The following is a 14,140-nucleotide window of genomic DNA, read 5'->3' on the forward strand; positions in this document are numbered from 1 at the left end:
TTATGGTCATTTATTATATTCTCCCCCTGGGGATACTCATCATTCCTTTGCCCTTAGATAAAAGTGTTTCTGGGAGCTTGGTTTTCAGACTTCAGAATAAGAAGGGGAAAGAAAGGAAGTTCTTCCTTCTACATCCAGGTGACTTCACTGGCCTAAAGAAGAGAATCACATCTCAAATGTTTTGTCTCACCTCGAGGTGTACTTTGCTTTCTGTGTAACCTGTAGTCTTCTTGCCCTGGTGGTGGGGATGGGGGAAGAAAATCATGTTTGAAGTAGATTATTTTTTAAGTAGACAATAATTGTAAAAATGAATCATGGTTAGATGAAAGATGCCTTTTTATTCATCCAGTTGGTTTAGACTAGCTGTATTTTATTTTGAAGGATTGTTGATTATAGGATAAAAGAGCTATCATTGCGAAATCTATCTTCTTTAACTTAACAGTGGGAAACAAAACTGCTTTGTTTTTTCATGTGTTATTTCTTCTTGCCTTCCATCCAAGATATTTTTTGAATTGCTAAAAGTACCTTGGAAAATCAATCTACTATAAATGACTGTGTGAGCCTCAGTTACGCGTCACAATTCATTTCTTTTTTAAGTCATGCTAGATTATCTGGGCATTATTCATGGACTTAAACCAGTGAGAATGCGGTTTGCGATTATCCTGTTATATCATGGCTTCCAGATGGAGAATTGGCAAAACCTCCACATGCCTGTTTGCACACACACTCACTCTCACTCTCACATATACAGACTACTGCTTGTTACTTTTTATTCTGGGAAGTAATCTAGTTCTTTTGACTTTTATTGGAAAAGTAATCAGTTCTATGATTGCATAACCAAAAATAAATTCGATTGCCTTGACTTACACAGGAATCAATTACCCAAGCTGTTTTAGTAGGTGAGAATTGAAATTGAGACTTAATTTTTATTCATTATCACTCTGACAAGAAATAGTTTTATCAGCTGTGTTATGATAGTAACATAAAACTTGAAGTAACACACTGGAGGCCTCTGCTAAAAATGAACCTGAACCCTCTATGTACCATGTACGGTGTGTTCTGTGACTAATTTGGGTTGTGGCTAGTTAGTGCTAAAACTGAGGGCTGGGTTGTCTAGAATTTGTGCCAGAAGCTATGGAGATGACATGTTCTGGATGAGAATCGTCACCTGTCTTTGTACAGGTGGATGGCACGGGGATGCCATTATTGCCGCTGAAGAGGCTCATTTGTTTGAACACCCCATAATTTAAATAAAGGTAGCTCTCATTTGGCATTTAGTGTTTTCCAAGAATGAATTCATGCCTACTTATAATTCAAAATGCAGTCACAGTGTTCACACTTTTTATTATAAAGGTCAGTATAGTGTTCCATAGTTGAAAGTAATGAATAACCCTGGCTCCAAAGAAGGATTGATCTTAAATGGAATGAGCTTTCAAAACCAATGTAGGAATGCTTCAGAAACTACAGAATATTTCATTATAACTGATTGACTAAGATCTGAGTTTTCAAAGAGCCAGGAATTTGCCTCATGTGACTTCACAGTAGCCTTTACAAGGATTCTTTACTAGGCCTTTGGCTCTTTTCAGTTTTGCATTTCTTCTCATTCCCTCCCCTCCTCCAGAAGACTGTATGTTTATCTCTAGAGGTTGCTGTTCTGTTTAATCCAAACTCTTTAAGGGCAGGAAATCCTGCTTTGCCCCTTAAGTACTGTTTTAGTGCTTAACAAAGGACCTTGCTCTCCTTGGATCAGTCATCTTGGGGCACATGACTCCTTTTTTTCCCCCTGTCTCTGTCTCTTCAACTTTTATTGCCTCTGTTCCATTCTTTTTGGAAGAATGGGTAAAGTTTTTCATGGAAGCATCACTTAGCTGCTGTTAGTCAATTAAAAATAAAAGTAAAAGAGGAAAAGCAGATTTTCTAATGTATCTTCAGAAGAGTTATTCTTTTTTTTTTTTGCCTTGAGACAGAATTTTTCTCTGTTGCCCAAGTCTGGAGTACAGTGGCGCAATCTTGACTCACTGCAACCTCCGCTTCCTGGGTTCAAGAAATTCTCATGCCCCAGCCTCCCAAGTAGCTGGGATTACAGACATGCGCTACCACGCCTGGCTAATATTTGTATGTTTAGGAGAGGCAGGGTTTTGCCGTGTTGACCAGGCTGGTCTGGAACTCCTGGCCTCAAGTGATCTGCCTGCCTTGGCTTCCCAAAGTGCTGGGATTACAGGTGTGAGCCACTGCACCTGGCCCACTCAGAAGAGTTATTCATTTTAGAAGTGACAAGTCGTAGTTTAATACTTGATCATACATTATTTATGTAATTTAGTGAGTGTATTGTCTACATCTTATTAATGTATAGAAGGTATTCCTTACTTTACTTCCATTAGAAGGGTAGGATGGGATGGGATGGAAGAGAAACATCAACTTAATTTTTGCTTTCAGTTCCCCCTTTGAGCTCATTCTGTGGGTTCTTTTTTTTCCTTCTTCTTGGATGGAATATATATCCTATATATATCATATCATATATTTGTCTCCTATAATATATATCCTATAACTTTTTCTATCACTTTAGATTTTAAAAGAGTTCTTTTACCACTTCTACTCACAAGAGGAGTCTAATTTCAGTACTTAAAATGTCCACTTTGAACTTCATTACAAAAGAAATTCTTCCCTTCCCCAGCTGGGACCTGCCTGAGGGTGGGTGACCAGCGGCAGGGAGGAGGACCCCTTTCAGTTTGGCAGGACATACCGCTTACCTCCACTCGGCCACCCCATATTGCTTTGTCCTGCTTCTTAATGGAAGCCAGACACCAATCTTTGTACTCTCCAGTTGGTATCTACAGTTAAAATTTCCAGGGTAAGCAGGTTGTACTGTCTTAGGGCCTCTTAAAACCCCCTTTCTCTTGGTTTAAGGTAACAGAAAAGCATCTCCTTCCTGCACCCATGGAGGGTGGTAAGAAACTGCACAGCACTCCACCACCTTTATCCATGGAGATTTTTTCTGGACCTCTTTACTCTTAAGCTCCTGAAGGTGAATATTTGGTGAATGAATTACAAATCATTTTTAGTTTCTCTCTCTACAAGTTCAGCATAGAGAGGTTAGCATCTCTTTAAAATAAAGGGATACTTGATACCAGTTATTTTCTTTGTGAGCCTCATTAGAAAAGAGTCAGAGTTCTGTCCTGATGTGTTAATAATACGTACAGGTGGATGGCACAGGGATGCCATTATTGCCACTGAAGAGGCTTGTTTGTTTGGACACCCCATAATTTAAATAGAGGTAGCTCTGGTTTGGCTAGTTTGTTAATAATAACCACAGCTGCGTGTCTTAGCTACCTTCTGTGTGCCAGCACTAGGTTCAGTTCTTTAGATACCATATCTCATTTTGCTCATATTACAGTCCTGTGAAGCAGGCATTACTATCCCCATTTTGCAAATAGAAGGCAGGCTCAAAGAAGTGAAGTCAGTGGCCCAGGGTCTTACAGTTAGTAGGTGGGAGAGCCTAGATTTGACTCCAGATCTGTGTAACTTAGAGTCTGTGCACTTATATATATTGAAATAGTTATAAATAAAATTATATGAAGCCTGGAATTTGCTTCAAAATAGTCCAGAGTGGGTTGTGGGAAAGTGGGTGGGGTGTAGCTGAAACAAGGTTGGCTACAAGTTGATTGCTGCCTGGGTGATGAGTATGTGGGATTCATGATACTGTCTTCCCTATTTTTGTACATGTTGTGATTTTCCTTTAGACAAAGTCTTTTTTTTCCTTAAGTCTGGACTCTTAACCACCATACTACCGTGTTTCAAATTTGAATTTATCCACCATTTTGTGGAAAACATGATTTCTATTAATATTTGGACAGTTGTCTAAATATTTTTTGGCTAATAAAAACGCATACAATTGTTCTTTCTATTTGCTGTTTTGTTTTTAAGGTTAATAGAAACCTACTTTTTAATAACATGTGAAGTCTGATGAGTAGCTACCTAGCAGGTAGTAACCCAAGAAACAGCCTTCAGGAGTCTAGTTGTTGTCACCAATTAAAACCAGGTATTACTTCAGGTAATTAATAGCCCTTATCAGTTATTAATTGGGCTCAATAAACAAATTTTCAGAAATTACTGCTTTACTAACCTCTTCCATAGATAAAATAACACAATCAATGAGAAAGGAAAGGAGCTGTGGCACCAAGTACAGGGCTTGTGACTGATCAATTTTTTAAAAGAAAAATGGATGTTTAAAACATTGAGGTTTGGCAAGTGTATTGTATGAGCTCCAAGTTTGGAGGAGACCTTAAAGGTGAATTTCTTTTTAATGTTTACATTTTATTTATTCCAGAGTCAGTTTAGCAAATGACTTTTTAAAAAATTGAATTGTAGAGGAGATATTGCAAACTCGAAAACTAACAGATGAAATCACTGCCATTTTCCAGTGTTGACATTTATCTATATTTAACTTCTGTAAGTTCCCAGTTCTGGACATTTTAAAGAATTGTTAGGCCTTTTAATTTTTACTCTTTAAATACATTGTATGAAACTATTTTGAGATTTATTCAACAAGTATTTGTTGAGAACCTGCCGCGTGAGGCTGCTGAGCTGGATCCTGAAGATATAATAGTTCTAATGGGGGCACAGGGCACAGAATTACACAACTACCAGGGTTTTTGAAAAATTGCATTTGTAATAAGTAGCTCAAAAGAGAAATATGGAGAGTGAAAATATAAGCCAGGGAAACTGACCTACATTTAAGTCATTGAAGACATGTAACTTCCTACTGTGGGAGCCTCTGCCTTATTTGACCTCTAATTCTCAGCTCCTACTAGTTTCCTAGCACCCTCAAGTACTTGTTAATTGCTTGATGAGTTCATCTATTCATTGATTTGTTCAACACATATTTTGAATGTATGCCTACTCAGGAGCCAGTCCATACAAAGCACCCTGTAAATATAAAGAGCAATAGAAAAATAATTTAGATGTGTGGGCTGTATTTGGCGAGCATGTTCACTAGCCAGGGAGTTAAGATGTCCATCAGTAACATAAAATATATAGGCAACCGTGGTAATTGCCTTACAAGAAATGTGGATTAAGTAGTTCAAAAAAGAGAGAGATGACACATTTCACTAGGGGTCAGGGAAATTTTCATAGAGGCTGTGAGATTTGAATTGGGACTTGAAGGATGGAGGGAATGTTGTAAACATTGTGAGTAAACCATGTGAGGAGGTTCATGGGATAGTGTAGTTTCTGCTATGAAAATGTGTTTGTTGGAATTAGATGATGGAAAATTGATATGCTATCTGATGCTGAGATTTGCTCTACAGCCTCTAAAACTAGTTGATAGTTTCTTTCCTATCTGAGAGTTAATTGGTCACTGGAATTTATGTCTCTACTTTTTAAATATTATTGCTTAATTCCCTGCTCCTCACCTGGGAGATTGTAATTCCTTGTGTTTTCTTCCTCTTATTCTAAATTGTTCTTGAACTTTTTTTTTCTGGCTTAATTCCCCATACCAATTAATGTTTCTAAGAATAGAACAATCATAGTGCTCTCAGAAACTTTAGCGTGGAATTAAAGTCAGATACTGAAGTAGCATTTGTACCTGTTTTTGCTGACCATTTTACATACCAACTTATCGAAGAAAGGAGAGAACTTCAGAGGACAGCGGGAGTTAACTCCTGGAAATCATGAACTGCTGCTGAATGTTTGAAAGGGAGAACTCCGAATTCTCCTTCCATGAGGCAAAGTGAATTCCTTTTACTCTTGTCTCTTCCTTGGAGTACAAGTCTATGTTCCCAGTCTCCTAAATGAGTACATTCTTCCCATTTGTATGTATTATTTAACCTCAGAGCATTTGCAGGTTTATACTTGTAACCCTGTATAGAAGGATATTGTGTGTAAACGTAAACATTAAAGGAAAGAATATCAATTTCTAGTCATCTCCATAGAATCTCTTTCCCCCTAATACTTCTAAATATTGTTAATCACTAAAAATGTTTAGATTGCTCTCATGGTAATTTCTGGGTTACATTTGTATAAAACATTCTTGGTTCTCTTAAAATACACCGTAGAGGGAAGCATTTCCCATATGGCTTACAAATAATAAATTGCCTTTTAATTTCTACAAATGATGAATAGCTTGTGGTTATTTGGCTTCAAAAATATCACTTAAAATATTTTAAAATGTTAGTATTCTTTGAAAACTGGATATATAGAAATGCTTACTGATGGGTGATGGCTTCAAGTCAGCTGACCTCTTAAACATTACATACAATTTAAATATACACTATATTTTCTGTACTATTTATTTTTGTTAATTTCAGCAATTTCTGAGCTGAGCAGTGTAGAAATCCCTAGAACTTAGTTACATGGTTTGAATGTATGGCTTAAAAAAAACTTCTATAATTAGTGCCTCTTTAAATAAATTTAAAGTCAGTTTTGAGATTATTTTTATGGATCTGAATTTTTATGGAAGTAACTTTCTATAAGAAAATAGCAGCAGAAAATTGTACGTATTTAAGACAACTTTGGGGGAACAAAGAGAAAACCTTCTATTTGACCCTAGTGAATCAAAGTCCTATTGTATGTTAATACTGAGGCCTTGATGAAGTGAATTGAGTAATACTTTATGTTTTACCAGGAATACATGTAAGAATTACAATTATGTACCACATAACAACTTTCAGTCAGTGATGGACCACATGTACAACAGTGGTCCCATAACATTGTAATACTGTGATATTACTGTGTCTTTATTTTCTTATTAAATTTTTTTTGTTTTTCTTTTAATCAGAAAAGAGCTGGAGTATACTGTATCTTTTCTATGCTTAGATATGTTTAGATACAAAAATACTTAGCATTGTGTTACAATTGCTTACAGCATTCAGGACAGTCATATGCTATACTGGCTATACCATAGCCTAGGTGTGTAGTGGACTCTATCATCTAGGTTTGTGTAAGTACATTGTGTGACGTTCAGATGACAGAATCACCTAATGACGCATTTCTCAGAACATATCCAAATCATTAAGCAACACCCGATTATGTATATATTTAGGTAATTTAGAGTTTCATTTCATTTATTTTTTAGAGACAGGGTCTCACTCTGTCACTCAGCCTGGGGTACAGTATGGCATAATCATGGCTCACTGCAACTTCAAACTCCCAGGCTCAAGCTATCCTCCTGCCTCAACCTCCAAAGTGCTGGTTTACAGGTGTGAGCCACCATATCCCAACTTAAAGTTTCTTTAAGTAAGAAGTTAATGTTGGAAAATAACAAGTGGCAGATATTTATTTATTCAGCAGACATGAATCAAATCTATTCTCCGTGCAAGGGAGTATAACAGAATCGGCGAAGAGTTACAAGGATATTTATGACTTGGTCTTAGCTCTTAGGGAGTTTATTGTGTAATAGGAATGATAGGTCAAAAGATAAGGTACAAAATATAAGTATTTATGATGAGAACACATGGACACAGGGGCAACAACACCCATTGGGGCCTTTCGGAGGGCAGCGGGGGGGTGGTGCGGGAGGAAGGAGAGGATCAGGAAGAACAGCTAGTGGATACTGGGCTTAATACCTGGGTGATGGGATGATCTGTGCAGTAAACCACCATGACACACATACCTCTGAACTTAAAAGTTCAAAACAAAAACAAAATATAAGTATTTATAATATAAGATACAAAGGGGAGACTCCCTTAAAAAAATACCTTAATGGACAGGTATGGTGGCTCATGCCTGTAAACTCAGCACTTTGGGAGGTAAAAGTGGGAAGATCTCTTGAAGCCAGGAGTTTGAGGCCAGCCTGGGCAACATAGTGAGACCTTGTTTCTAGAAAAAAAAAATGTTTTTTAAATTAGCAGGGCGTAGTTGTGTGTGCCTGTAGTCCTAACTACTTGGGATCCCGAGGCAGGAGGATTGCTTGAGCCCAGGAGTTCGAGGTTACAGTGAGCTATGATCATGCCACTGCGCTGCAGCCTGGGTGACAGGGTAAGACCTTGTCTCTAACAAAAAAAGAAAAATGAAATTACCTTAATGGCCATCCACAGGCCAAATTCATCTTGTATTGCCCTTGAGCTAACAATGCTTTTTACATTTTTAAATCGTTGAAAAAAATAATATTTTGTTACTTGGGAAAATTATTTGAAATTCTCATTTTAGAGCCCATAAATAAAGTTTTATTGAAACACAGGCTCATTCACTTACATATTGTCTATGGCTGCTTTTGTGGTAAGATGACAGAATTGAGTAAGTGCATCAGAGATTGGCCTGCAAAGCCAAAATATTTACTTTCTATCTCTTTACAGAGAAAATTTACCACCTCTGCCTTAGGCATGTACATGGAGGTTGGAAGGGAGCCCTTTTGTAGGGAGCCGAGGTCTTTGGCTGCTTGCCATTCGAAATAGTGGCCAGCATTGAAGTAAATCATTTCAGCTGTTTTCTCTCGCCTTCCCACAAGGTGAGACTTAGCTGATCTAGTTGGCTCACATTAGAGTAGGCTTCTGTTCATTAGGAGAAGCAAACTGAGATGCCTACTTCGCCAAGCAGGTAAATGAATAAGGATGCTAGGGTTTAAGGAAATAGAGACTAATGAGGCCTGTGTGAACTGGAGAGATGCATGGCTCAACTGTAGCCTACTGTTGCTGTGTGAATATGTAGTATTGCCAGTTTTAAAAAGAAGTAGAAAGTAAAATGGTCTTAAAAATTTTTTAAAGCTTAAGTATGAACAAAGAAGTAAAATAATGTAAAATCACACTGTAAGAGCCATAGCGTGTCTGAGAGCCCAGGTCAGCCTGGGAGGTCCCCAGTTTTCAGTCTCTGCTCTAAAGCAAGCTAAGTGCCAGCCTGTCTTTCTCATACCCTCTTGGACCTGCCAGTTTCTAGCTGCAGTGAAGGCTTGCACCAGGTCTTTGCTCCTTCAGTCCTAGCTTGAGACTGAGTCTCAACCCGATACAGGTTCTAAGATTGGGGCAGGCAAAGGAGGTAAGAGATGTCCCTCATTGTCTAATATAGTTAACACCAGAAAGCTTTTTTAAGAATTGGATCCCCTGCCTCTCTTTTGACTGCTTTGTATTGTTACTCTTGTCAGCCAGAGCCTGGTCAGGGTGGAGGAGATGAGTGATAGGATTTCAGTACCTCCAGTACCACACCTCACTCTGACCCTGAGAGAGTGGTTGTTAGTGGTGGGAGGAGGGATTAACAGGGAAGGAGCAAGCAGCATAGACCTAATGAGTGATATATAATGGTAGTTACTAAAGAATGTGTAGGACTTAGAAAAGAAGATGTGGAGGAAGGGTATTCCCTGAGAAAGTAGAAGGCAAAAAAATCAGAAAAAGGAAGATAAAAGAGTTCCATGTCCAAGAAAGGGCAAATTCCCATCTGTCTGGAGGCCAGAGGTGTGAAGGGGAATGGTAGGATAAAGGTAGAAACAGTGTGCTGGGACCGGGCTGAAAGGAGCCTGCAATGGCTTGCTGATGAGTTTGGGTCTTACTGAGGTAGGAACCACTGAAGAGTCTGGCATTGGAGCCGGTGAGAGGTTTATTAGATTAGATTCATCTGGCAGCAGCACTTAGGATAGAGTCATTGAGAAGGGTGAGGTTAGTGGGCATGGAGAAGAGAGGAGACTTATTCTTGCTTAGACCCAAGGTAGTCTGGGGACAAGCAGTATGGTCTGAACTAGAGTGCTAGCCACGGGACCGAGGAGGAAGGAATATGTGGGCAGGTGCTTCACAGGTAGTGGGGCAGGGGCCAGTAATGGGAGTGCCAGGGCTGATCCATACGACCTGTTGTCCTCCTTCCCTTTTCATATGTAAAGTACTTACATGTTTGTTGTCTCATTTAATTTCCATAGCAATTCTTAAGAATTTTTCTTCCAATTTATCCCTGTGGAAACGGATTCAGATTAAGTACCGAGTGGCTAAGAAGTGGTACCAGAAGCTAGCAAACTCTGGGCTGCACAGCTGGTCCACAGTGGAACTGTTGGGATTGTTACCATTTTTACTTCGTGAGAAATTAGCTAAGAACTGCATAAGATTATTTATGTGTAGCTTTTTAATGATCTTTCCTTGGCTTTTTAGAATTGGGGAACACAGTTCTAAGATCTTAATTTCATAGTCAAAATTTTCATGCATCCTTTTCATATAAATTAAACTTATATGTAGAGATAAATATCCAATCAGCTTTACTAAATTATATTTATTATCCATTGATTAAAATATAAAGAAGCATAGCTCAGTTCTACCAGTGTGCAGACCATTTAGCAGAAAGCAAACATATTCACTGAAACACAGTGAGGGTTTCAAAACGGTTTGGTTTTTCTCCTTTTTTACCTTGACATACTTATCAGTACTTGAGATCACCAAAATAAATTCATCAGTGGTAGGGTTAGGTTTAGGTTTGTTTTTTCCTTTTATGAGCCATTTGAGATATCCAGTTGTCTTTCTTCCTATATACTCTTATTTCTTCTTTCCAACCTCATGCAATTTTAGTTTTTTTCATTTTGAAATAAAACTAATTTCAAAGAATTAGAACTCTATTATGTGGTGTCTGTTGGAAAAAAATGAAGTGTAATTGTTTTAATAAAAACCACAAAGGGCATTGAAATACATACTGTAATTCTTAAGATGGAAAAATTGAATAAAAATTTTACCTACAAAATTTTGAAGTTTTCTATGCCTATGGGTTTTTTAAAAGTTCAGGTTTAGGTTGCAGCTGTTTCAAAGAGCTTTTTTCCATGCATCTTCAGCTTCTTAATCTACTTTTCTCCTTACTGTGTAGACGGAGATTTTTTTTTTAATGTTCTATCTTGAACGTGGATGCCTCATTCTTAGTTGTCTGAAGAAATTGAAATTAGTCATGTTACCATTATGTAGTTCTGATGACATCTGGTCATGTATTTCTAAACTGAAACAATCACTGTTTTGACAAGTTACTTAAGAAAGAGGACAGAGTTAATGTCAAGGCTTTCCTTCCAAACTGGCACATCTTGCAGGGATTGTTAGAGCAGAAAGGGCAAAAAGCAGCCTTGGGTTAAATTTATTATTTGAACTTACAGTGGTACAGTGATGTAATAAAGTTTGCACAGCTACATTCTTTTCTTGTCAGGGAAATATATAATTAGGGAAGGAGTAAACAAATTGTATATGCCACATTTGTCATGATGCAAATAACTTAAAGTAAATCTGTAGACCACAGAGGTGTTATAACTAGTACATGCTAACTGAGCAATTTGACTGGGTGTGTTTAAAGTTAGATTCTTTGTACTCCAGACTGTGGATTAACAACCAGCGTTTATTGAACAGGATCATACAATTTGCTGGACATTGTTCTAGGCCAAGGAAGAAAGATGAAAAGTCATGTCCTTTGCTGTCAAGGACTTCATCACACATGGTGATAAATACTGACAATGGATTTATTGCATGGTGGCTGAGGGTCAGACAACTTATTTTCCAGTTCTGATTCTTGCTTCCTAGCTGTGATCTTGGCCAACTGCTTCATATCCTTGAGCCTCAGTTTTCTCATTTATGAAACAAGGAAGAAAGTACCTAACTCGTAGGGTTAAATCATGTAATTATATGAAGTATCTGGTGCAGAGCAAGTGGGTAGCTCCTAATTACGTCTGTTTCGTGCTGCTGTAACAGAATACCACAGACTGGGTAATTTATAAAGAACAGGAATTATTGGCTCATCGTTCTGGAGGCTGGGAAATCCAAGATCAAGGGGCTGGTGAGGGCCTTCTTGCTGTATCAGAACGTGGCAGAGGGGATCACATGGTGAGAAGGCAGGCAAGAGGTTGAACTGGCAGCCTGAAGTCCTTTTATAATTGGCATTAGCATTCATGAGGGTAGAGCCCTCATGACCTAAATAATTCTCATTAGGCCCCATCTTCCAACACTGTTGCATTGGGGATTAACTTTCCAACAGATGCTTTTTGTGGGGTGCATTCAAATGGTAGCACTACTGTAATAGAGGGATATGTCAGGTATATGAGGGAACCCTAAACCAGCTGGGGGAAGAGTTAGAACCCTGTTTCCAGAAAAAGTAATGCCTGATTTGAGACTTGGATAGATGGTAAATTAGGGGTTGAATCGAGGGTTGTACATTCCAGGCAAAGGGGACATCTAAAAAGTACATGTTTGCTTCACGTTAATTTTGTTTGCAAGTATACAGATAATATATGTAATTTTAATAACAGAATACTTTTTAAATGGATAGGACTAAAAGTTTGTGCTCAAAATAGTAATTCGTTGCTTCAAGTATGTGTTTCTTAATACAAGTCAAAAATCGAAGCTTAAATGGCATCTGAGAAATTTGAGGATAAAAAAATTAGATAGACCTAGAAGCCTTCTTAATGCTAAATTTAATGTGCGTGTTTGTGTTAATTGCTAGGGATTTGACTTTATTCTACTTCCCTATAGGGCCTGGTATTAAAGCACATTACCCCACTTTGGTTCTCTTAATTTAGATTAATTTGACACAATTTTTCTGCCTTCTTTTTTATGGTCAAATGACATATGAAAATTAGTGTTAAAATACTTCATATCTGTTTTGATAATATGGTCTCATCAGAATCCCAGAATTCTAGCCATTTTCTAGCCAGGTGTCTATCATACTAAGTTGTGTATTTTAAATGATAGTAATGTTGGCTGTTAATTTGAGATGATTTTACAAATAAAGACCAAGCAGTGCTTTCCCTCAGGTGTTTTGAATAACCACTCTTTTTTTCTTTACTTATTGTTTTAAAATTATTATTATTATTTTTTTTTGTAGAGATGGAGTCCCACTATGTTGCCCAGGCTGGTCTCAGACTCCCAGGTTCAAGTGATCCTCCTGTCTTGGCGCCTCCTAAAGTGTTGGGATTATAGGTGTGAGCCACCAAGCCTGGTCCCTTTACTTATTTTGGCCTCTTGTCTTGATAAGGACAGATATGACATTTGATCTTAGCCAGAAAGCCAAGAAGCAATTGGCTTCTTGTCTTGGGTAACTCAAAACTTTAAAGGGCAGAATAGATACCCAGAAAACCACAGCCACATAGCTGTAATATACCAGCAGTTGAAAAGAAATTTAGCTCTTATTGTATAGAATTAGCAACTTACATTGTTTTTCCGATGCTGGCTTTTAGCCAGCAAAAACATCCACTACCCTGATCATCTCCGAGAGATGGAAACCATTTCTTATGTGCCTCTAGCCATGAGCTGGTCTGTCAGTGAAAGATTATTTCCAACCCTGCTCTCCTAATGGGGATTTCAGGAAGCCAAGGGATTCTATTTAGAACAGCTCAGTCTTGTCTTTGTATTAAGATGTATTAACCTGAGATGCTACTTCTGTCCAGACAGGAAATCACATTGTTCTTAGTTTACCTTCCCTTTAAAGGAAAGCTGGGGAATATGTTAAATCCTATTTACTACCCACCTACTTATTACTGTCATCCATATTTTCTTTATCTTGTCATTACGTTTCTCTGTGTTGTCATTAGTCTTTCCCCGAAGTAAAACATTCATGGCACTTGTCATTTATAATACCAGGATACTAGTGTTAAACTGCTTTCATGAGTGAACAAGAGTTCTTGGTCTTCGAGTCATTCTTCCACGGATAGGGTTGGCTTACTCAACCAAGTCCATCCTAGAGAATCCCTAACTCTTGGGATTTAACGTCCTGGAGAGAGCTGTTAGTGCCATTTTGCGGTGAAAATAGTTACCGTGGTTACTGTGCAAGGCACTGTTTTTTTTTTTCTGCTTTGAACCAAGCAGTGAACTGCCTAAAAATGATCACTTTCCTGCAGTGCCTTTGAGCAGAAATTATTCTCTTGGACTTAGGCCTTAGCATTTTTTTATGCCCATATCGTGTATGATGAGCCCACGACTGGATAGAGCCCCACAGGAACCGTCTACTTTGAGTCCCCATAGGCTTCTGGCCACTGGCCATATGACAGCCTGGAAGAGGGCCAGATTTTTCCTTTGCTCATAGCTGCTAGATAAGTGGCTGAGGGTCTGATAGAAAGAGCAGTCAGTACAAAAGAGACTGAAAAAAAAAAGCCCAGCCTCATGCTTGGTGAGTCTCCTGGCTGTGATGCTGTAGTCATCTATGGTGACATAGTCGGAGCAAAAGAGATCAAGTGCGACCTCAGAGTAACAATGCATATTGTTGGGGGGAGAAT

The 14,140-nt window shown here is 38.3% G+C and overlaps 1 protein-coding gene across 2 annotated transcripts in view; it reads left to right on the forward strand.

Moving 5' to 3' along the window:
- SHQ1 (SHQ1, H/ACA ribonucleoprotein assembly factor) overlaps nt 1-14,140 on the forward strand; it is a 103,761-nt gene that overhangs the window by 36,453 nt on the left and 53,168 nt on the right. The gene's annotated exons all lie outside the window — the stretch shown is intronic.

This window comes from Pongo abelii, chromosome 2 (assembly GCF_028885655.2).
Source record: "Pongo abelii isolate AG06213 chromosome 2, NHGRI_mPonAbe1-v2.0_pri, whole genome shotgun sequence".
NCBI classification, from domain to species: domain Eukaryota; kingdom Metazoa; phylum Chordata; class Mammalia; order Primates; family Hominidae; genus Pongo; species Pongo abelii.